The sequence below is a fragment of the Odocoileus virginianus genome, chromosome 3 (genome assembly GCF_023699985.2).
Source record: "Odocoileus virginianus isolate 20LAN1187 ecotype Illinois chromosome 3, Ovbor_1.2, whole genome shotgun sequence".
NCBI lineage: Eukaryota > Metazoa > Chordata > Mammalia > Artiodactyla > Cervidae > Odocoileus > Odocoileus virginianus.
In genome coordinates, this window is record NC_069676.1 from 96271880 (window position 1) to 96295053 (window position 23174).

The 23174-nt window shown below is 37.9% G+C and overlaps 1 long non-coding RNA gene across 1 annotated transcript in view; it reads left to right on the forward strand.

The window, feature by feature from the left end:
- Nucleotides 1-23174, forward strand: part of LOC139034478 (uncharacterized) — a 443467-nt gene that overhangs the window by 80179 nt on the left and 340114 nt on the right. The gene's annotated exons all lie outside the window — the stretch shown is intronic.

A 23174-nucleotide genomic window follows, 5' to 3' on the forward strand; every position in this document is an offset into this window, starting at 1 on the left:
CTAAAGAGTCAGACACGACTTAGCAACTGAACAACAATTGTCAATAGATGATTAAGTAAATTATAATAAATCCATTTTAAAATAAAAGTTATTATGCAAAATGTTGTGGAAAATAAATTGTTCTCCAGTCCTGGAATATGATATTGATGATGTGTCCATGATTATGAGGAAAGTTTGTGTTTTGAAAGATTGTATAAAAAGATTTAAGAGTGTATCCTCAATATGAGACTAACAAAAATTGTATAGAAAAAGATTAGAAGGAAATAAATCAAAATATAATAATGATTGTCTCTGGGAGATGGTTTCCACTGATCCATTTTTCTTTTTCCCTTCTGAGTCTTAATTTTTTCTTCAATTACTATGTATTGTACATCAGGAAAAATTTAAAAAATTAGAAATCAAGTGTTTTACAAATATGTAATATTTTTAAAAAACACTGGAAGCAGGAAAAATCTCAGGTTTTAAGCTTTTAAGGTTTTTAGTTTGTATTTGGTTACAGTTTTTAAAGGAAACTTCATGAGTTGGGATGTTAACACAGTTTTCTGGATGGCATATCCTAAGGTGTAACATCAGTGACTTACAGCCACTGTCAGTAATGTGCAATATGAAAAAATAAGGTGTTAAATGGAAAGGGCGTTGACCTTTAGGCAGTAGGTGGGGTTATTATTTAGCATTGTGAGTGGGCCAGGGTGCTTGTTTATCTCCAGCTGCTGTTTATAACCTAGGACTGTTATTAGATCCAGAATAGAGGAGTAAGTTGAAAAAAAAAACCAAGAAATGAATAGCTCCTCCAGCACCTCTTTGAGGAAGTTACCTGCAATCAGTCTTGCTAGAGTGAGCAGCAGATACAAATGGGTCTGCTTTCTTGAATTCACTGCCTGTACCAATAGTCCGTGCTGCAGTAGTTGAAGCAATCGTCCTTTCGAGATATTGATTTCCTATGGAATTGTCATTTGAAATGATGGATTTACAGTTGGGTTGGGACCTGGAGGGGAGATGGTTGTGTTTGCGTTGCAGACATGAATCTTGACAGGCTTTGTCCTCTACACAAAGGACAAAAGGAAAGGAAAGAAATTATTAGAGATGGGGAAAAGATTAAAGAAAACACTCGAATCATCTTCCAGTTTCACAGGCCAACTTCTAATACTTATGCAAGGTTATTTATTTATGAGTCCATCATTTCACAGTAGTTGAATTTCTTTATTGTTCCTAAAGCCAAAGTAGTAACACTTACGGTTATGTACTTTGCAACAGAAATGCAATTTTTTTTTTTTTTTTTTTTTGCCAGCGTATCCATTGGTAGTTATTTTCTTTTTCTCAGAGGAGATCTGAAGGCTGACCTTTAGGTTACCATGATCACAGTCTTTTTTTCTATAGCTCAGATTTCCTGGCTCTATTTAAGAAGGGCATGATTCTGGATTATTTTCTTCTGTCCTAAGATACTGGATCTTCCTCCTTTCTTCCTATTCTTCCTTCTGTTATCCTCTTTTATGTAATATGAATTTCATGTAATGTGGATCTTCTTTGTCTGAATGCAGTATGTTATTACTCTTTTTTTGGCCACACTTGGAGGTAAATTATTCTACTCTTTTTTCCTTTTTTTTTTTGTTTTTCCCTTATGCTCTTATTTTTTATTTCAGAAACAATGCAACTTCATTGGTTTGGGGCTCATTAATCAGACTGATTGTTTGCTTGACATGAATTAATTTCTTATTTTTCTAGATAGGTTCAAAGGTATTAGTGTATCCTTTTGTTTCCTCAGTTTTCACAGCATAGTCGATGATGCAAAGTAGGTACATGTGGCCGTATATGCTTGTGTAATGAAGTATGCAATATTAAAAACATTCAGTTGATGTAGCAATTAATGAATACTTATCACCAATGAAGATAATATTCTTCATAAACAAATTTTATAACAACAAAAATTTGGTTTTATTGTCAGAATATATTTTTAAAGCCATTTTCTACATAAAATTTTCACTAGAAATCCCTGACTTATCTACTTACAGCAAGTATAATGAACCAAATTAAATCACTTGTAGGTGATGAAACATCACCCATATATACTATATAATAGGTACTGTTACTAGTTTGGGGGCCGCTGAGTCATTATCTCCTCTAATTGAATGATCACTGAGATTCTTTGTTGTTTCACTATATATACATATATATACATATATATATAGTGATTTTTTTTATATCCTATTATATATATATATTTGTCTTTAATCAGCTGACTTTTCTGTGTCTTACACACGTTTTTCCTCTTCTCTAATTTTCTGCTTTTAATCTATTGTGAACTAGAGAAATGGAATCTATCCTTAACAGAATTCTACCTGAAGCTGGAAGAAGTAGTCACTGAATGGTATTTAAAAATACAGAGTTTGTACACAGCTTTTGACCTCTAGTTTTGCTTCCTTGAGCTCTTTAATAAAATACTTTATTTCCTGATTCTTAATAGGATTACAGAGATTTAATGTTGTTGGCCAAGTGTGATGTTGAAATATTTGACTATTTCTATGCAATGCTTGTGTGAATAGGAAGTCAAATATCAGTATATTGTGAGGATTGAATGTATCCTATATTCAAGCATTTGATACATGATAGTCACATTGTGTGTGCATGAGAGAGAGAGGGAGAGAGAAAGAGAGAAAGAGAGAAACTCTCTTCCTAGGAAAGAAGTGGCCAAAACAGGTAGCTTAAATCTTGTTTGGTACCCATTTCTAGCACATTTCACTAATCTGAATCACAATTTTCAGCACTACTGTCAGCCAAACAGCAATCTCACCTTCATCTTTGTTTTGTTTAGGACACATTCCCTACCTGTCTTTTATTTAGAGAATATATTTAGTTTGGAAGAGGCACTAGGGTGTGTGTATGTGGATGAATGTAAAGTGAGATAAACCATAAAAACATCCATTTGGAGCTATGACTCTTCTGATTCTAGTATTCAGTTAAATTTCTAGAACACCGAAAAAATTATTTTTCAGATACTTGCTGATGATAACCTGTTATCATAGCAATATCTTATTATTGAATGATTAAAACCACACTTTCAAACTAGAGTAACCCTTCCAATTGGGGCGTAAATGCATACTATGATTCAAGTGCCCACTTTAGACCTCAGTCAGTAAAACCTTAGTTAATTAGAAATCAATACATTAGGGACATAAATCAGATAGATTTCAACAGTACAATAATTTTTACTCTATAGTAATAAAATAACCTAATGTTTTAAAAAATATTGTTCAGTAATAAGTCAATATTTAAAACGTGGCTTTCTAGGAAACTCTCAGATAGCCAGGATTTATCATTCAATTTCTGATACAGTATTGTTAGTTGAATTCTTATCATAACAGTAATTTTAAGGTAAAAAATCTTTCCCCTTTCAGGACAGTAGGCGATTGTGTATTCTTTAAGTTCTTAAAAATCAGAGTCTGATTAGATACTTACAAAAATGTGTTTGATATGCATTTTTATAAAAATGGAAAGATTTTTATATCAGTCTTTTTCATGAACGTGCATTATTAATGGGAAATCAGTATCATTTGAAAAATCACTTTGCATTGATTGTCACATTTATTTTAACAAAGTAAGTAGATTCTGTTTGATGTTCAGTGAAACAGGCTGTTTTGTTGCTGGATATTTATGATAAATACATGCCATTTCACACTCATCTTTGTTTAGACAAACATGCATTTCTGACATTTATCTGTTTTATTTACCTGTCACTGCTATTTATATTGGTAGGCAATGCAGTTTCCTGTTTAGCTTTGGTATGAATACTATGCAAGTATAATTTTGAGCTCAACCACCTGTTTACATATTTTGTCTTGCGTCCAACAAAATCTCTTCTAGAATAAATATTTCAAGGAAGTGATACCTTTGGCTCTCTGAACTCTAAAGCAGACTTAAATTTGATTTTTAAAAACCGTTAGCCTGCATAAATTCTTAAGGACACCTCTTGGTATCAGTATAATTGAGATGCTTGGGAGTATGAAGGGAGTAGCTGGACCTTTATTGACAACACAAGCCCTTAGCTTATGAATATTGAAAATGTGTTAACCTGTATTTATGTTTGGTTATGAACTCAGAGACAGTGAAATACATAAAGGCACTGAATACATAATATGTGAAGGAGCCACAGCTCTAATGTTATACTGATGATGTACTTTCATATAGATTTATTTTTACGTGAGCAGTATTCTTTCTAGTCAAATTTTGGAAAGGAACTGTGAAATCTTCCAGTGCACAGCTTTGTCAAACTTCAAGTTTACTGAAAAATCTTACTGCATGCTTCTGAGGGCGGGTGGTGCACTCGGGTTTCTAGAGATCAAAGTTTAGTCCTATTACCTCTGTTGTTTGCCAGCTTAACACTAGGAATTCATTTTGGACATTGATTTTTTTTTTTTTCAGTGAACTATTAGATGAATGTCATTTCAATGCATGATCTAAAACTGGATGAAGTATGCCCCCGCCTCAAATGCTATGTCTTGTATACAGCAGTAAAAGATGTATGAAAAGAATAATTTACTTTGAGAAGTGGAAATCTTTGAAGTGGTAGGCTTTGATATAAAATAAGGAGTTATCTTTCTTTGAATTAGGGGTAATATGAAAGTCATAAAGGAAGTGAAATTCTAGTGAGCAAATATGATTAAGAATATATATTTGCCAATGAAAAACTTACATTTATTTCTGATGCCATTTTTTCTGTTGTTGGCCGAGGGAAAAACTATTAGATCAAGCTTTTGATGATGGAATAAAGAGTTTTGACTAAGGTTCTGTCTTCCTGTCATGGAAAAGAGTTCTCTGAGTATGAGTTTCTAACAATATGAGCAATCAGAAATTTGGAAAAGAAAAGAAAAAACTAGTCTTGCAGGATGTCAGGAAAGGGCATGAGCAAGCATTAAACAAAAAGAATACACACAGAAAAGACCCCTAATGGGATGAATACCCAGCTTGTCACAAAAATGCTTAATGATGGAGTGAAGATAAATTTGTCAGTTTCTCATATGTTGAATATTCATCATATAGTCTATGCAGCTGTATCTTAGAATGCCATTTTTCTTTTTTTTTTTTTTTTAAGTATAGAACAGATTTTATTCTACTAGTTTATTCTTAGGAACTGCATTGTGCACCTTACATGCTTAAGTGAACTATTGTAAGACAGTACTTTAAATGCTATTTTGTTATTCTTAGTCCTTATTTTCTTACTGTGTGATCACATTTATGGTACATATGTAATTTTTTTTGAAAAAGGGAAAAGGTTCTTTGCAAATGGGCATTTCCTTGTTTTGTACACAGGCATTCTGATTGATGTTTCAGTTCAGTTCAGTCGCTCAGTTGTGTCTGACTCTTTGCAACCCCATGAATCGCAGCACGCCAGGCCTCCCTGTCCATCACCAACTCCCAGCATTTTCCCATGCCCATCGAGTCAGTGATGCCATCCAGCCATCTCATCCTCTGTGATCCCCTTCTCCTCCTGCCCCCAATCTCTCCCAGCATCAGGGTCTTTTCCAATGAGTCAACTCTTCGCATGAGGTAGCCAAAGTATTGGAGTTTCAGCTTCAGCATGAGCCCTTCCAATGAACACCCAGGACTTGTCTCCTTTAGGATGGACTGGTTGGATCTCCTTGCTGTCCAAGGGACTCTCAAGAATCTTCTCCAACACCACAGTTCAAAAGCATCAATTCTTTGGTGCTCAGCTTTTTTCACTGTCCAACTCTCACATCCATACATGACCACTGGAAAAACCATAGCCTTGACCAGACAGACCTTTGTTGGCCAAGTAATGTCTCTGTTTTTTAATATGCTATCTAGGTTGGTCATAACTTTCCTTCCAAAGAGTAAAGCGTCTTTTAATTTCATGGCTGATTGATGTTTATTTGGTGTTAAATAAAACTAGTGCTGTATTTAAAGCATATATGCACATTCCTATATGTTGTGGTATAAACTTTGCCCTTGGTTATTTATTAGTAAGAGAAGTGATCCTAATTATTTCTGTAGTAGATTTCACTGACTAATGCCAAATCTAATCATATCTTCTTGGACTGAATGCATGTGATTCAAATTTTACAAAGCCCTAACTTGGAAATAATATTTATCATGTCTTATTTGTAATCCTATATCGCAAACTAATTTAAGCAACCATTTAAACTTTTAAAGTAATTCTTAAAATATATGTAGTACTTGATTTAAAAAGTGAATTAAAAATGAAACCCACAAAGCTTAAGTTTCAGGGCCCTCACTTGCATAGATTCCTTTCAGTCTCAGCATCTACTTTAGGGATGTGGAGAGGAAGCTCAGATCATGCTGTAGGTGGTGGTCCTGGGCCTGTGGCCAGTGGTTCTGGCTCATCATCATCTCCATGTCTACCCACTTCCCTGATGAAAACCTGACTTTGGTAGATATCATTGTTCATCTGGATCCTGTTTTTGATTTCCAAGGAGAAAATCTGAACAAATGCTGTTCCCTCTCTCAGAGAGAATTAACACCAAAATATAGGGAAAAGGTATATAGAAGAGGTAATTAATAATGCAAAAAGTGCTATGTTGTTTTCTGGATTTTATTATGTTCTTGGTATTTTTCAGCTTTTAAAAACTTTGTAATTTGATATAAACCCTTTCCTTATTCTAAATATGTACTTATTTTCACTTCTACTTTTGTATTCATAATTTTATATTATTAAAAAATAGATCCTCTGACTATAGAAAACCCGGATTCGCCCTTTATCTGGTACATAGTAGCTCTTTAGTACATGTTTATTTTATTCTCCTCTAGACTCATCAAATTTCCATTGATTATATAAGTAACAATGACTTTAATAATGTTTGTCACACGCAAATCCATCATTTCTATCAATTATTTTCACTTCCTTATTCTGACATTGGTAGTGGATTGAATGATGACCTCTGAAAAGGCAAGTCCACACATCCTGAAATTGTTGTAGTTTCTAAATCTTATGTGGAAAATGAGTTTTGATGACTATAAATAAATTGGGGATCTTGAGGTAAGGAGATCATCCTCGGTTTTCCAGGTAGGCCCTAAATCCAATGACACCAGGAAGACAGGCAGAAGAAAGAAGCCCTGCGACACCGGAGGTGGCCTGTGGGGGGGCAGGTGACGGAGGAGGGGTGATGGATACTCACGTCAAGGAGTTCCCGGAGCCCCCCAGAGCTGGAAGAGACAAAGCGTGCGGTCCGTCCTGGGGCCTGGAGGAGGAGGGTGGTCATGCGGGCGCTTTTGATTCTGCGCTTCTCCTACTCAGAACTGTCAGAGAACAGATTTCTGGTATTTTCAAATCATCCAGTTTGTGGTCATTTGTCATGGCAGCCAACAGAAAACGAACACACTCTCATTTTGTCACCACCATTTTCTAACTTTTCAGCAACGCACATTCTATTGTAGCAAAGACAAATGACCAGAAATTGGGTGAAAGCGGTGGAAACAGGCAGGGATTGAGAGGGAGAAACTGAAGAAAAAATGTAAAGACAGGGCAAAATAAAAAATTCATGAAGCTGTCTCTCAGCATTCAAGAATGGTTCTGCAACCTCTGGGTTACTAAAGTCTGCAGATACTCAAGTTCCTCATATAAAATAGTGACACTTTTTAGCTTAAGTTATCTAGAGATGATTTGAATTATCTCTGGACAACTTAATATAATGCAAATACTATGTAAATAAACTGTTTCTTATGAATAAACAGTTGTGGGGAATGTGGCAAATTCATCTTGCTGTTTGGAACTTTCTGAATTTTTTTGTGTAGTATTTTTGATCTGCAGTTGGTTGAATCTGCAGGTGGTTGAATCCAAGGATGTGGAATCCAAGGATTTGGAGGGTGGACTGTATGAATGAAATAGACAATTCAGGCACATGTTTTCTTCCTCTTCCTGTAACATTCTTTCTGATAAAGCCATTTTTTTCTCTATCTGTTTGGGGGGATGATTAAAGGATAGAGTTTATTAACCCTTTGGTTGTAGAATAGAAAACAGGCAAGGATCACAATTCAGTTCCAGGACCACAGTCACCTGAGAAGTTAGGAAGAGGTAGTTACAAACCTTTTGAAACTTTTCAGCTCCACAAGTAGGTAAGCTTATGTTTTTGCCTTATGAATAATTATCTCAAAGTCATAGTTTTCCTACATACAGGCTCAGAAGTATATCTTTATAACAAGAGATTGTGAATTTTCTTTTTTATCCTGTGTGCAATCTATTGCACTGCACCTGAGTAAATGAAGATCTCTTTTATTCCTTAACAATGTATATTTTAAAAATATTCACTTAAACCAAGTAGAATATGTTTTCACTTCTTTAGTTGTCCAAATGTTTAAATACATATAAGATGAATGAGTTTTTTCATTAAATAGGGACAGTGATCTACACTTAAGAATTAAAGTGAAAAAAAAAAAGAATTAAAGTGATGTGACTGTTGGAAAAAAGGTATCAGTTATATAAATGAATCTTAGAAAATACCCTGAACTAACATATATAGAAAGACTATTTCAGTTTCATCCCAGAAAGAATTCATCCATTTACATTTAACAACAGCTTCCTATTTTGATGTTTTTGTATATTGAATTCTCATATATCATTTTTAGAAGGTATAGTCATTTTTCTTACAAATTGATGAGAAAGTCATGAATTGCATCCATTGAAAATCAAACTCATTGTTCTTTGCCAGAATAGAGATTATGTTCAATGTTATGTTTTAAAAATCAGATTAAGTGAAAAGGATGACTTTCTCTATCTTGTTTTGTGTTAGAGGACATTTTCTCTAAAAGGAATTTAATGTGTTTTGTCAATATTAGCCTAGATTCTGTTGATAGTCTCTGTCCTTTAGAAAGACAGGTGAGAGATAAGGGATTCTCTGCTTTTTGATTCATCTGCCTTTATTCTCATCCCAGTCTATCCTCTGAATTAATCTATTTACAAATAATACAAATGGCTTCCTATTTATATTATTTATAAATAATAAATAACTGTGTTGTAGAACTCATAAACAAGTCTTTTTTAAAATGACTTTATCTCTTTCCTCTTCCTGTCTTCTCTATCCTCTCTCATGTTATATTCAAATTACATTGAACTACTAAGCCATACTATTCTACATCAGTGTACATTTTTACAAGTATGGAGGGGTTCTAGGTAAAATGCAAATGTAATTGGTCCGGAAAACTATTAGGATGGGCATTTTTTCTGTGCATGAGAACAGTTTTAGAAGAAGTTGTTCTGATGGGAAAATAAGGATGAATCTGTTGTAAAAAGTGAACCTTGGCTACAGAGGAATCAAGCCAGCCTCAAGTTCAACATGTTGTCCGTCACTCGTTCAGTTTTCCCGTTGCACACGTGTCTAAATCCCATGGAGGCTGAGCAGGAGAGGGATGAAAAAAGAAGCCATCATAAAGCACAGTTTCCCTAAAATCCGTGTGAAGCATTAGGACTCCAGCATCATTGCTTTGTGAGTCTTTTCCTTGAATGGGACAAGACAGAACTCCTGCTGCGCTTTGCCATAGAATTCTCCAGAGCTTCGATTATGTGCAGGTCCAGTGGCAGTCCCCAGGGAAGTGTGGGTCCCTGTTGTTTGATACTCCCTGCATTGGTTGATGCCAAAGAGGTGTCACTGGGAGTATTCTTTTTGGTGAGTCTGTATAAGACACTTTGTGGATCTCAGAAATATCTAGCTGTGGTGGTGTTAGTGTTGGACATTGTAGGAATTGGACATTCCGAATTAATAGGTGGAGAAAAGCTACTAGGAAATTGGGACTATTGACTATTAAGTGTGACCTTGTATCAGTTGGTCCAGTCAGAAGACAAAATCTACAGTAATATTTTGAGCAGGGAAAATATAATCATTATTAATTTGATAAAAAAGGTAAAGAAAATTTGAAGGAATAACAGAGCAATTGCAGAAGCTAGCTACCATCTCTGTGGTTGTAGAGTTAGTGAATCAGGAAGGAATTTAGGGGGAGATCCCCATACGGCTGAGATGGTGACCTCAGATGGGAGAGCATGATTGCCCACAATACACTGTGTTCTACTGGGGTCTCCTCACAGAAGCCCGAGGCTGGCCTGGGGGTGGGCAGTGCTTCAGAGAACGCTGTGGGGGGCGCTGTGCGTCCACATTATCTTGGTCTTCTCTCTGCCACATGGAAACAGAGAACAAATGTGCAGTGAATGTCAACTACTGCTTCTTATCCCAGGGTTGCAGGTCTCTCAGCGCCCCGTTTTGACCAGCTGGAAAAAGCGAACCATCGTAAGCTGTGGATTCAACCCCTTAAAGAGGAAGACTTGGTTTCTAGCCGAGAGGCGACAGGTTAACAATTGGCACACACCCATTTGTCCACCCCACACATTCAACTCGAGTCAATCCCAAATTGTGCAGTTTTATAGGTTCACCTTCCTTTTAATAGCTGAACCCATTCACCTCCCAGTTTCCTCCCCAGGTACTTCAATTTTTTTTGAAGAGTTTACTATTGATATTTTCCATGTTTTCTTTGTTGAACTGTTGCTTTGGTTATTGGCAGGTCCCTAGGTGATCCTGTATCTTTTGTCTGTGCTTCTGTACCTTTCTCTCGACCACTTATCCTCCAAAACAGAGACATTTCCTTCCTAAAGTTTCTTTTTGAGAGAGGCCTGGCATTTAAGGGCTAGGAGATCCATGTGCAAAATAAACTAATCATTTCAAATCATATCACTAGCCAAATAATTCTATAATAAATAGTAAAAAAGCACTTGTGCCTAAATTCAGGCTACTATATTATTAAAATGTTGCTTTTATCTTATTTATAAATTAGGGTCCACAGTCATCATCTGACTTAGAGGGAAGTGTCTTGAAAAATGAAAAAGAGGTAAACGTTTGGAGATTTTGGAGTCAGAAGTACCTTTTTTTAGGGAACACTACCAAATACTCTAAGGAAGAACTTACTTCATTATCATACTATTATATATGTCTTCATCCTTATTAAGTTGGACATTACATAATATAGTTTTGCTCAACTTTATACAACTGAAAGCCTGTAAAACTGAAGAATGTTATCCTCAAAGATAACATTAGGATACTGGTAACTTTGGAATCATAAAACTTCATTGGATTTTGTTTTCACTTACTTTCTTTTCCTTTTAGAGCCCTCAGAGATCTCATATTCTCTCAAGATTCTAGTGTTTTTCTTGTCCACACACCATCACTCTCATCGCTATAGATGGTAGGCTTCTGCAAGACACATGTGTGGAGGTCAGTGGAAGATCATTTCCAATCCAGTCTTCATTGAGAGACAATTCTGGAGGGTTCTTATATGTGGGTGTGGTTTTGTGTTATTTCTAGTTATTTCGATAGATGTCACTTCTTTCAAAAAGACTTTCCCTGCCATCTCACCCAAGCTTGTATAGCTTTAGCCATTATGTCCTCTGGATATTTTTCATGTGCTTCTGTTCCTGCAGTTGTAGGCTGCCTCCCTATTAAGAGATTCTTGTGAATGCTGATATTCTAAGTACCTAGAACAGTGCCTGGAGCATGTTAGTACTTAATAAATTGTTGAATGAATGAATGCATTGAACGTTGCTTCAAGGCCAAGGCTGTTTCTTCAAACATTACCAAAATTAGGAAGTAGACATTTCCCCTTATCAGTGCTCATTACCTGCATTAACTCTTATCATTTTTCAGGTATTCCTACCTTGATTTTGTCTTTGGAATAGGCAACTCTATCCTGGAGCTATTTTCCCTCCTTCTTTCCGTCTCCCTATCATTCTAAATTGTATTATTTGGTGCCCTAATCAATAGAATCTTGCTAAAGGAATGACTCATTTGATATACTCATTTCTATTATTATATGAATGACTGGAAACGACTAAAATATGTTCCACTACTATTTAAATGTTATCAGACTTTGAAATTTCACTATAAATTAAGTTCTTAAACTCAAAGATCTGACCCTATGGTGAGATTTTAGTCCCTGTGGCAGGCTTGAAGATCAGATTTTTGATGAGGGGATATTATTCAGATGTTCCCCATGTCACGTCCCCTAATTCCTATAGTTTCATTCCTTCCAGAATTGCCTCCAAATAAGTAACTTTCTTTGGACTCTAAGGGCACTCCAACATCGCTGATGGTTCTCTGAGGAGAGGGCCAGATGGTCCATTTTTGTCTCCTAACTCACATCGTTACCCCCATCTATACATGAGAATCCTCACATTTATCATGGAATATCACTGAACAGGAAAAGATACGTGTTAGTAGTTGCTGGGAAAACTAGTCCAAAGCAATCATCAAGAAAAAATCTGTTCTTTATGTTCCTTTCTGTTTTGCATGATAATAACCCATCAAAAAAAAAAAAAAAACCTAGCTGAAATGAGGAAAGAATCTTGGCATAATAATATTATAAGCTAAGATCATGCAAATGCGGTTTCATGCAGAATTCAGCTTTGTGCACTGAAGGAAGCAGTAATCTGTCCAGCAGAACTCTTGGGGCCTGAGGCAGTAACTGCTGCCCGTTGACCAATAGTACCGTGAACTACCTTATTATTAGTGTGTGTGTGTGTGTGTGTGTTTCGAGAGTCCAAATTTTTATCTATTAAACCTTGATTAGAATGAACAAATCAGACATTCTTTTAACACTAGACCTGAGTGGATGAATGAGAACTTAGGCGGTATCAGACAAATCGGGGATGGGATTGACCTAGGGGTGTAAGTATCCCTGTGTGCAGACCTCATCACTGGATCTCCCGTCGCTCACTGCACTGCTCTGCTGAGGACCGAAGTGAGCTTCCACCTCCTGTTCTGTTGGAGGGCCTACTGCTCAGACCTCTTCCTCCTCGGTATGTTGTTTCATCCTCAGTTTCCTTGGTTTTAATCCAGATGCCAACAACCAGTTTCTTGACAAGTTTTTGCGTAGTTGACTGTATTCTTTCTGTTTTAATGTCATGTAAATGTTTCCCTTTGAGAAATTGCCTGAGCCAGTCTTATCATTCTATGACACGTGAGACAGTTGGAGAAGTTCAGTGACTCTGTTTACATAGTTTGCTAAGACGAGAAAGACAAGGCAGGCCTTTTTGCTGCCTCCTGGCTATTCATCCCTCCTCTACATCATGCATTTTCTGACTAAAACCTGGAGTAAGTGTCTCCCTTGGTATCTGAGAATGCAAAAATCGCTGAAGTGCCCTTGAAAGTCCTTTGAGCTTATTTCCTGGCAAAGAAAAATGAAGCTAAGTCTGACTGCTTATTTTTAAGTATTTACTAAAAGGATTCTTGGTTGTTGGCGTTGAAAAATATAAAACCATAATGGAGAATATACCACACAACATGGCATATTATATATTTATTTGAAAAAGCAAACAATGAAGTTATTTACAAAGCACATAATAACTGTATTTGCTTAGAGGCAATTTGGAAGTGATGTTAAAATTTGAGAGCATTTACAATTTTTCAGCAAATATTAAACAGGAACCTACAGAGTATCAGACACATGTTAAGTGCTTAGGATGCAGTGATAATAGTATGCACACAACTCCTGCTTTCCTTGAGCTTTCTGTCTAGTTGGGGATACAGATAAATAAGGGGGTAAGATATAGTGTGAAGGTGCACATCTGAGGTGAAGTACAGGGCATGTGAGTACTTAGCAAGGGGGGTTCATCTTCACATGGGCTGTCTGAGAAGTTTTGCCAGTAGAAATGACATCTCAACTGAGAAGTCAAGAATGAAGAGAAGTTAACCCAGTAAGAATAGGAGTTGGTTGAGGGTGGACAAATATTGCAGGTAAAGGGAGCGGCAAGTGGAAAAGTTCCAAATTAAAAAGGGTAAATAATTTTTCAGGGACTGAGAGCAGTTCTGAATTATTGAAATATGCCTCCTACAAACTTTTCTATGACTTTTTAGTGATAAACATACACGGTGGTCTTTTCTCAAGTATGTACTTTCTCTGGACTTGAACATTTATGAAACAGTGTTTGTTTCTTTTAATTTTTGGAAGAAGGGGCAGGACTCTAATCTCCATACATACTGGTTGTTTATTATCTCCACCCCACGTGTGTTAATGTATGTGGGAGTAGTGTCCCTAGGAGGAGATACCGTGTTTTCACATAAATCTATAAATCATGAAAAGTGTATGCCATATTTTGCCTGCATTATGACTATTGTCACTTATAACTTAGAATGTAGGCATTATGCTCAAAAGACTTGTGTGACTTGTCATATATAATTGTTAATGTGTTTCCAACTTCTAACTAACTCAAACTTAATTTTATATATCTTATACCTTTATTTTATATACTTACACCTTTATTTACCTATTTTAGATATCTTCTTATACCTTTGTGGTAGAGCACCTCGGAATCCTACTTAGAGCTTGGAAGTTTCTGAGAATTCTGCCACACTGGATGATTTAATTGACATCTGAGAGAGAAAACAAAGACTCTTAGGAAATGATTGTAACTAACTCATGCCTATTCAAAGCAACCCAGTGGTGAGAAATTGTCCTGTTTCCATTTCCCTGCACGGAAACCTCTTGCTCCCTTCCAGAACTGCTCACGCTTATATGCTAGGTCATTCAGTATTAAAGTGGTTATGAAGATTCCTAATGTACAGATACGTTCTAATAATGCATCATAAATGTTAGCCATTATAGTGACCATTGGGGCGTCCCTGGTGGCTCAGTGGTAAAGAATCCGCCTGCAATGCTGGAGACGTGAGGTCAAACCCTGGGTTGGGAGGACATCCTGGAGGAGAGAATGCAGCCCATTCCAGTATTCGTGCCTGAAAAACCCCATGGGCAGAGGAGCCTGCAGGACTCTAGTCGATAGGGTCGCAAAGTGTAGGACAGGCCAGAGCAGCTGAGCAGCGGCACGTGGTAATCATCACTAACAGTGCTGATTACTAGCATTTATGTCATGGTAATGTATATCAGATACAGTGCTGTGCGTTTTGTCTTCACGATATCATTTAACCTGCATTTGTTATGCAGCAGGCCTTGACCTTTTTCATCTTACAGTTAAAGAAATTGAGGCATGGAGAGGCTATGTACTTTGCCCAAAGTCACAGAAGAAATATGTGGGGAGAAGGGCTTTGAATCTAGGCTGTCTTACTTCAAAGCTCACTTGTGTACTAGATAGACTCTATTGCTGAAGATAGTGGCATCAAAAAACAGCAAAAAGGGTCAACTAGCGGCCTGCCCAAGAAACCGGTAGAGTATGACATTAAAAGAGACTTTTTTTTTTCACATGATGAGCTATTTTCTTATGGATATTTTCAGGATATTTATTAGGTTCAAATTACTTGCAGTTCTTGTGGATGCTAATAAGCCACCCTATTTACCTTTATGCTGAACTTTACAAGTGATATTTGTACCTTTATAACCTTGACATTTATTAGGGTTTGAAAAGTGCTGTTTACTCCTTGAGAAAAGAGAGTACATCTACTCCTGGTTTGTTGAAAAAAAAAATCAGCGTTACATGTACAGTTGTTTTAGTGGTTCTTTATCATAGACCAAGCTCTTTTGCATTGTTTTATTCTTAAAGTTTTTCTAGAGACAGAGGCTGAATATCACTGCCTCCATTGCATGGCTAAGGAAACCGATTCTCAGTGAATGATGGTTGAACCAGAATTAGAACATGGAACTCTATATGCTTCCCTATATGCTGCTTCCCTACATATAATTTAGAAGAATAAGTTGAAGAAATTTCACAAGGAATGATAATATAAGGATATAAAAGCAGCTCCCTATAGGGAAGCTAGAATGTGACACTGTCTCCTGATTGCTTAACATTACCAAACATGACTTGGTTGATAACTGCACTGCGGACAATGAAATTCCTGATTATTGCAACTCATGAGTATAGTGCATGGCGCTTTTGCTGGCCCCTACTTGTGTGTCTGTGTGTGTGAGAAGGCAGCTTCTTGGACTTCAGGCCTCCCCTTAGTCTATACTGATGGCAATGCGGGTGGGAGGGCAGGTGTTAGTAGAGAGGGACTTTATAAACTCTCAGGAAAACCGGAGAAACAACTCCATTTTTCAATAGATGAAGCCCATTGACTGTCTCAGCAAGGATTTAAAAGAATTTGTCCCTTTAGCAAATAGAGCTAAAGTAATTTTAAAAATCCATTGTAGTTAGGAGAAAAATCCATTCCGTCAGCTTGTCAGCATACTCAAATTCTTGCTACAGTTTGTATTCAAATAATCTGTTGTCTTAGAAAATTTAGCTCTTAGCCAAGATTTTCCATATTTAATTAAAGAAAGAAGTGACAAGATGAGTTGGAAAGTGTAGATTTTTATAAATAATGGGCAAAAACCAGAATCAAAAACGTGTTGAAAGAGATCTTGGCAATAGCTCCAAGTCACCAAAATCGTTAGCCAAAGACAAATATCGGAAGTGGAAAGTATGCATACAGATATGAGGGCAGGTAGGATCAAATTAAAAAGGCAAAAATATTAGCCAATCAGATATCAAATTGATGGTATTTTTTTTATTAAAATAATCTTTAACAGTAATCAGATATCAACTTGATAGTATTTTTTTTATTAAAATAGTCTTTAACAGTAATTTTAACAGTGATCACACACTAAGGGAACTTTGTGATCTTCAAATATTGTGATAAAAAAGTTTCCTTCAGTTGAAGAATTACTTTGTTGTCAGGCAAATCCTTGTAGTCACACTCCTGGGGAGCAAAATTGTCTGTTGTCTTCGCCAAAACATCTAGCCTGATGCAGACGAGAAAGGCACTGCAGCCCTAACAACCTGAAGAAAGTAAAATGACAGAGGCTGATGGGCTGATTTAAGGTTCTTTATAGAGACTGAGGTCCGCCCAGGGCAAAGATTTCATGACTCTGCTGAGGAGGTCCAGTTCCTGTGTCGTGCAGATGTGGGCCTTCATCAACTCTGTTATAACTGGGTTCAGTTCAACGCTGGTTTATGTAGTTACCTTTAGAGATGTCTATCATGGGTCTGCCACAGACCTGGGCTAGTACTTAACCTCAGGGGGTCTTTTTCTGTACAGCACAATCAATACACTCTGGTTCGTTTCCAGTCCTCACAGGGACGCCTGTGAATAGGAACATAGTAAATGTGAGGTTGTTTAGAGTTTCTCAGAGCAAAGACACATTGTGTACTGTGAATTATTGCTATTATTTATGTAATTATTGTCAGTAGTACGTTAGAGTAAACAGTGCTGTCAGTCAAGATTTGAGGATTTTTTAGCTAAAAATCAACAAAGTTCAGCTTAAATAATTTGAGTTCTACTGGAATGGATAACAAGGTTCAGGTATAATAATTTCTTTTCTTGGAAGGGCACTGAACAATATATTTATTTAGGCTCCACAGAAACATTTTCTTTGTGTTTGTTGTTGTTGAAGTTGGAAGGTGTCCTAGTACCAGATAGAATCAGTTCTGTTAGATGAAATTTCCTCAGCTGAGCGACGGCTGACCGGCATCAGTGTTTTATTCTGTTCCCTTCACATACCCTCTCTCCTAGGCACCTTCACATATGACAGCCAAATAATTATAAAAGCCAGACCTTGAATACTCTCAAGTCAGAAACATACAAATAGATAGTATTCAGTTTTTTCCCCTAATATCTTGCTAACATTATTTTCTGTTCCACCACCCACGGGTAAGGCTGAGGAATGAAGCTTGATCTTTACAGTAAAAATATCTCAGTTTGTGCAGAGAGTTTTTTTCAGGACACATTCAGTATTTATTATGATCAGTGTCTTTCAGTGGAGGGGTAGTGTTCTGCACCCGCGCTCACCTGTGTTCGCTGAAGCCTGGGGTTTAGGTGAGGGCCTACTGCTCACGTGAAGGACAGGGTGCTCCTTGTGAGGATTCGGGGCACCTCTGTGACTGGCCATAGCCTCCTGTCCGTCTAACAAGGACGCCTGCTGACATTTGGTGCCGTGGGTCTCTGATGCTGGCTCCCTGGTGTAACACTTGAGATGGGCTTTGGTTCCTAGGGCACATTCTCTGTGCAGCCCCCTAACTTCAGAGATTTCTGTGGAAAACAGTGGCACCTCTTTTTCCTCAAAACCCCTAATGGATGTCCCTGGGTGGGTCGCCTCAGGGACCCCTTCGCCTTGCCTGAGATGATTTCTGCAGGCTCCTCTAAGCCCTTACAAAGCCTCAGAGGCCCTGCCAAGGAGCCTTCGCTCAGGGGGAAACTGAAAAGGGCGGTCTTTGCCTTGTTCCCAAATGTTTGCAGGTCCTGGTGATCAGCAAACACAGTCGGCTGAATAAAGAGCTGCTTTGCGATGTCTGCTTACTCACACAGAGAGAAGGGAGAGGAGAAAGTGCCAGCACTGCAAGGCCTCCCCTTCTGCTTTCTTCAGGAATGTTCTTTTCTTCCCCTTCTAGGCTTTTTGTTCCTTTGTTTTTTTTTGGGCAAGATTTTGGTTTCATTGAAAACTCATAATGCCGAGTAATCAGCATAGAGACCCCTCTACTTCACATCTTCACACAGTTCTTGAATGTATCTGAATCCTTTAGGAATGAATATTACATGTTTTTTGTTCATTCTCTTTAGGCCAAATAATATGTAAATATTTCATGGTAAATGAAATGTCTCTCCTATTTTAAAAGATACCAAGAAAGAAAAAGCCCTGGCAAAGCAAGATTGTTGGGAGAAATACCAACAACCTCAGATACACATATGATGTCATCCTAATGGCAGAAAGTGAAGAGGAACTCAAGAGCCTCTTGATTAAGGTGAAAGAGGATGGTGAAAAAGCTGGCTTTATTTTCCTAGGCTCCAAAATCACTGCAGATGGTGACTGCAGCCATGAAATTAAAAGACGGCTTGCTCCTTGGAAGAAAAGCTATGACCAATCTAGACAGTGTATTAAAAAGCAGAGGCATCACTGCTGACAGAGGTCCATCTAGTCACAGCTATGGTTTTTCCAGTAGTCTTGTATGGATGTGCGAGTTGGACTATAAAGAAGGCTGAGCACTGAAGAATTGACGCTTTTGAACTGTGGTGTTGGAGAAGACTCTTGAGAGTCCCTTGGACTGCAAGGAGATCCAACCAGTCCATCCTAAAGCAAATCAACCCTAAATATTCATTGGAAAGACTGATGCTGAAGTTGAAACTCCAAGACTTTGGCCACCTGATGTGAAGAGCTGACTCATTAGAAACAACCCTGATGCTGGGAAAGATTGAGGGCGGGAGGAGAAGGGGACGACAGAGGATGAGATGGTTGGATGGCATCACCGACTCAATGGACATGAGTTTGAGTAAACTCCGGGAGTTGGTGAAGGACAGGGAGGCCTGGCGTGCTGCAGTCCATGGGGTCGCAAAGAGTCGGACACGACTGAGTGACTGAACAACAATCCTTTCCAAAGTGTGTATGTGTGTGTGTATGTGTTTTCCTTCCCACAAATAAGAAATGTAGGCAGTGTTTTCCTGAGGAGGTAATGAGTCTCAGAGAAGTTGTCACATACCTAATAAAAGGCAGAGGATTATTCAAGTTTGGCTAACATCGAACCTTTGCTCTTTCTGCTACAGAAAAGTACCTTCTAGCTTCCTGTTCCTCTTGGTTGGCCAGCGTTTGAACCGTATTCCCAAATATGGGAGTTGCCTTTTCATTATGAGCCTCTGCAGGGGCATAACCTCCTCCCATTATAGGCAGTGACGATATTACTTCCCTAGCCCATCCCCTCTTACCGCCAGGGCAAGGATATGTGATCTAGGTGCCATGAAGTGAGATGTGCCCAGCCCTGAATAGTGGGCACTTTGGGGAGTTATCTCTCGTTGGCAGTGGAAGTCACAATGCTGGGTTGAACCTAACTGGTCAGAACAGTGCTTTCAGGGCCTGAGTCTGGTGTTCCAGACCAGCAATACCGACAGAGCGAGCTGCAGAGTCCAGCGCCGTGAGATGGCAGCCGTGGTGTTCCAGTTCCTCAAGTCATTAGGCTAATTTTAGGGATTATTCTTGGCTGTGTATCCACACCTCTGCTTCCCCGACTTTTCCCCTGAGTCTGATATCAATTTAATATCCTTTCAATAAATCTCTTTCAATTTAAATCATCTAGGGTTAGTTTCTTTTCTTGTAGGTTCCAGTCTACAGCCTTTTGAATCATTTTAGGCCAATTTTCTTCTGTGTTTGACTTCTGTTTTCTGTGTTTGGGGTCTATAGAGTTTATCAGAGAGTTGGATAGTATGACTCGGGGATATATTTTTCATAGTACTGTCTGCCGTTTCCTTACAAACTAAGAGTGACTTTTTAGGACATTTAGGATGTGGTTGCTGTCAAGTACCTGGCAGTATGCAAGACCGTAAGTGAGTTGTTTTCCCATAAATTAACAGGCATGGGCTCTGGAACTTATGAAAAGAAGCAAAATAAGCATTTCAAGAGGTTAATTTTGCGAAGTGATACCCTTCAGTTACCGTCTGTCTATGAACGCCTGGTCAGTTAGAGCTAAGTTAAGTCACATAAAGCCTTTCTGCTCTCTGTTTTTCTGTTTCCTAACTGACCGATGTCTCCTTTGACTTTACCTATACATTCTTCTTTCTCGCCCTTTCTTCATCCCTCTCTTCTTCTCTGCCTCCCTCCCACCCTGCCTCTATTTTGGGGTAAGCTTTCTCCCAACACACAGGTACAAACATTGGAATCAGTGGCTCTTCAAGGGCTGATACTGCGTCTCATTTGCATTGTTGTCTCGAAAATCAAGTCCAATGACTGGAACAGACTAAACAGTCAGTGAATATTTATTTGAAAAAACTGTTCAGTACTGCAAATTCTGATATGGTTAATTTCCTTCAGATTTCACCTTTGTTTAAGCCAAATTTTCAAGAGATGTTTATCTACATAGTTTATGTAATTCTTCATTAAGCTTTCATGATTCATTTGGCTTCTTCCAAAACCTTATCTTTTCCACATTCTCTCTCTCTACCCTCCCCTTCCACATAAACCCACATGGAGACTTTGAGCTCTTATGCAGCAAGGTGGCCCAAGGCTGATGACTGTTGTTTTAACAATAAAAGTTTCCTCTGAAAAACCTTAGTATTAATATCAGTATATTTTAAGCCCTCTCACATTTTCACTTTCTCTGGCCCCATTCCATTGTATTACTTTCAACCCACTAAGTCTTAGGAGAAGGTTTTTGATTGCTTAGTGACACATGATTTGTGATGGTTGTATTCACCATTTTAAAATATCATTTGGGGAGGAGAGAAGTTTAGATTGGACCAGGACATGCCCTTTATGTGTTAGCGCCTGTCTCCCAAAGTTCTGAGGTTCAGTCATTATCGTAGTCTGTCGTGTAAAGCTCTATTTGTGTTACTGGTCTCAGAATTCTGAATCTCATGCTGCGAAATATGGGGGTTCCGTTTTGTAACACTCCCTTTCTAGAACCTACTCTTTATTTTCAAAGGGAACAAGGATTATCGTGGAAGAAAAGAATGAGGATAATAATGGCTCCATTTTTACAAGCCCCCTGTCAGGTTTTTGTGATGTAACCTCTGCCAATTTAAGTAAAGGCAGGTGAGAAAGACCCAGGGGCTCCATCACACACGTCTGCCCTGCGTGTACCTACTGCTCTATCTAACCCTAACTCTCTCCCAGTCTTTTCAAAAGGAGAAAAGAAAAGGACATGAAATAGTGCCTGTCTGTCATACTGCAGACTGGATAGAATATATCAAAGAGGAAATTATATGTCTGCGACTTGGAAAACATTCATTATAACTGATCATAGAACAAATTGACATGGACTCATGCAATGTGCTGGCCTCACAGTAGATTTAAATACATAGAACAAAGGCAAGGACAGGAAGTATCATGACCTTATTTCCAGTCAGTCTCTTAAAATGTCTTTTTAAGATTTCTGCTACATTTGGGGCTTGAAGAATACTAAGGTCCTTCTAGAAAAAGAAGGTATGTTAAGTGTCACATTGTATAAAATGATACTTTCAAGACATTTACAGTCTAGTGAGGGAGAAGTTATCAAAGAAATACCATAAGTTATAATTCAATATGAAATTTAATAACAGCCATCTTATAGTGAATAATCACCCTGTGATTTAAGCTATTCTAATTTCTGAACATCCTGTCTCCCCCTTCTCCTCCTGCCCTGAATCTTTCCCAGCATCAGGGTCTTTTCCAAAGAGTTGGCTCTTCACACCAGGTGGCCAAAGTATTAGAGCTTCAGCTTCATCATCAGTCCTTCCAATGAATATACAGGGTTGATTTCCTTTAGGATTGATTGGATTCATCTCCCTGCTGTCTGTTATAGCATTGTTTGAATTTTAAACCACAAAGCAGTAATTGATCTTTAGTTTCAAAAGCAGGCAGTCTTAAGCAACATGACACATAATGGAATCTGAAATATTTTAAATTTGTATATAAGGCACTGCAGTTTTGCTTTTGTTTATGAAAATCAGTAGTCCATGGTGTTGCAAAGAGTCGTTCACGACTGAGCGACTGAACTGAACTCAATTTCTGTACTAATGGGGCTTCATTTAGTCTTTATAAAAATCCTGTTTTTATCTGCATTTTACAAAGGAGGAAACTGAGGCACAGAGAGGTTAGGTCATTTGACCAAATTATCCCGCAAGTTAATGGAGGAACAGAATTTAAACCCAGACAGCTAGGCACTGGAATGTATATGCTACACAGTCCTAACTGTTTTAGATAGTAATAGGAGATGCCCTAAAGCTATATGTATTATGAATGTCTGTTTCAGAGGTGGCAAATGATGACTTGGGCTAAACTTGGCCCTTAGATGTTTGGACCATACTCTTTTGCCTGCATGTTGTTTCGAAAAGTTTTTGTGTATTTACAAGAATTTTTAATTAATTGCCAGTATTTAAAGACAGATATTTTACATAAATATTCAGAGTTTCTCTTCTCTTGATAATTCGGAAGAGTTGTATATCCTCAACCTATGATCTTATGAGGGGGCAGTGTCTGCAGCTGAGTAGCTTCTGTTTACTTTGGAAGTGGCATCATTCTTCAATTTGCCATAGTCCCCTCCACTCCCATTTATCGCCCACATGAATCTTGTGTGCCAGTATATCCTTCTGCTTCTAGAGGTTTTTTTCCCTTTTGGTAGAGTTAGGAGGAAGATTATTTCTCATATTCATGACTGTATTAGGTGTGAGGAAAACAAGAAACAAACACAGATACCACGTATTTACATTTATTCACTCACATTGCCGGCCAAGTCTTATACTTGAGATTATAGATTATGTAGACTATAACACAGGGCT